General features: G+C 39.4%; 1 pseudogene; it reads right to left on the minus strand.

The window, feature by feature from the left end:
- Positions 1-1,487: 1,487 nt before the first annotated feature.
- LOC118675625 lies at positions 1,488-2,277 on the minus strand (annotated as a pseudogene).
- Between the last annotated feature and the right edge of the window lie 352 nt (positions 2,278-2,629).

Raw genomic sequence — 2,629 nt, forward strand, 5'->3', positions numbered from 1 at the left:
CACATTCTGTCCAAATACATAGCATGAATGAAACTCCTCTCTACACAGGTATGTCTCATATGGGGTCCTGGCTGGCTTTGTACCTTGGTGTGCAGAACCATTACAGAGGACATGATCATCATTCATCACAACATCCCAGTACCCAGAGCTTCCTGGCACATATAGATACTTTCAATGGGAGGGAAAAAAGTGATCACTAGATAGATACTTTCAATGTGAGGAGAAAAGTTTCCCTGGATCTTCTGATGTGGTTGGATTAAAGCAAATATGTGTGGACCAAAGACATTGTTAACTGAAAAGACAGCATATGGCTATAATGAAAACCACCGAGCAAGCAAGGAATGGCATGTGAGCAAGCCCACCCACAGTCAAAAGATTTGAAACTTGGATTTGAGTTCTCTTTAGGGATGAATGAATGAAGTTTAAAGAAATGCTATGGGTTAAAGATTCATGATTGCATAACAGACATTTGGGGCTGCATCATTTCAGTGTGAAAATTTCTACATCCTCAAAAGTATAGGGAAATCAGCCCTGGCCGAAGGCACAAACCTGGGTTGCAGATTCGATCTTGGCCCTGTTTGGGGTGAATGCAGGAGGCAACCAATGGATGTGTCTCTTTTATATTGATCTCTCTCTCTCTCTCTCTCTCTCTCTCTCTCTCTCTCTCTCTCTCTCTCTATATATATATATATATATATATATATATATATATATATATATATATCCCTCCTGTCCCTTCATTCTCAGGTGAGGATTAACAACAACAACAAAAGAAAAATGTATAGGGGGATCTTAGTAGTGGTGACATTTCATGGTGAGATGGGGGATAAGAAGGGGAACTTTGAGTGCCAGTCTGTACCAGCACCTTATATTATAATACAACAGCAGCAGCAACTGTTTTTTTGTTTGTTTGTTTGTTGTTGTTGTTGTTATTGTCTAAAGTTTTACATATGTCTCCTTTTTACCCAATTGACCCCCCACCCTTGGCCATTCCAACTCCAGGCAAGCCCCCACTGCCCCACTGTCTGAGTCCATTGGTTATACTAATATGCATACATGCAAGTTCTTTGGTTGCTCTCTAACCCACCCACCTCCCCTGCCAATTGTCTCTAGATCTATTTATGTTAACCAAATCATGTTGATCATTATATCCAACATATGAGTGCGATCATGTGATATTTATCTTTCTCTGACTGGCTTATTTCACTTAGCGTAATGCTCTCCAGTTCCATCCATGCTGTTGCAAATGGTAAAAGTTCCTTCTTTTTTACATTCCATTGTGTAGATGTACCACAGTTATTTTATTTTATTTTATTTTTTATTTATTTTTTTATCAAGGATTATATTTTAATTAGAAAATTAAACTGTTTCCTCAAATTTTTAAAAAAAATATTCAATAATTTTAAAATTATGCCCCAGTCATTATTTAACATTATTATTCAGAGTTGAAAAAAGATTTAAACATGAAGCAGGAAAACAAAGACAAGTTACCTGCTGGCATTACTTGTGGAAGTGTACCCATTATTGGAGGTGGCTGCAGAGCTGAAAACGCTGTCTAGTTCTGCCAGAGCTGCATACTTGTCTGAAGACACACTTGACTGACTGGGAAGTGAAACCACAGAACTAACAGGAGCTTTACCTGTGGTCCCAAAGCCACTCCCCTGATTACCACCTTATCCAGCACTGAAGATATTGTCTAAATTAGCAAGTGCTGCATATTTGTCTGCAGCCTGAAGACCAGCTTTATTTGTTGCAACTTTACTAACAGTTGTTGCTGTTTGATGACTCTGGGAAGTACTGAAGGTTCCAAAATCAGCACTGGATGATTTTGGGAAGTTATCAAAATGAGCAAAATTAGCTTTTACTGATCCAGCACTTCCACCTGTAGTTTGGGGCTGAAAAGGAGAGTGACTTGCTGTGGGGAAACTTCCAAAATTACTCGAACCACTAGACTGTCCAAATGCAACAAAGTTTGCAAAATCTGCATTTGCAGAACACTGGGCTGCATGACTGTTGAAATGTGCAAAGTTAGCAAAATCAGCTGTAGCTGATGACTGAGAAGCTGGAGCAGCAAATATGTCTGAGCCAAGATCACTTAAAAGGTCAAACTTCATTTCCTGATGCTGTCCTTGAGAGTGACCTATAACAGGGGACATGCCTCAGAATCATTCTTGTGTAGGGTAGACGCTGTAATGTCACATAGTAACAGATTTGTCACAGCTCAGTCAACTAACTAGGTGTGCCCTTATTTAGGTGCAGGGCTGGCACTGAATCTCCTAAAAGAGATTTTAGTGGTTTGACCTCAGGTGTACTGCTTGTGCTACTGGCAGAGAAGCCTGAAATAGATGCATGAACAGATGTCACTACTTTGGCTTGTTCTGATGGGACATACCATCTTTTCTTTTCATATTTTTCTTGTAGGAACTCTTTCACTTTTTGTGGATCCCTGAAGTCTGGAATTGCTGAAGATCTACCATCAAATAATCCTAGCCAAATCTGTTTACAGAATCCTTTTCCTATCATATACCAACCATGGTTCTGTACCACAGTTTTTTAATCCACTCATCTGCTGATGGGTACTTAGGCTGTTTCCAAATCTTAGCTATTGTAAATTGTGCTGCTATGAACA

This window comes from Myotis myotis, unplaced genomic scaffold (assembly GCF_014108235.1).
Source record: "Myotis myotis isolate mMyoMyo1 unplaced genomic scaffold, mMyoMyo1.p scaffold_m19_p_2, whole genome shotgun sequence".
NCBI classification, from domain to species: Eukaryota; Metazoa; Chordata; class Mammalia; order Chiroptera; family Vespertilionidae; genus Myotis; species Myotis myotis.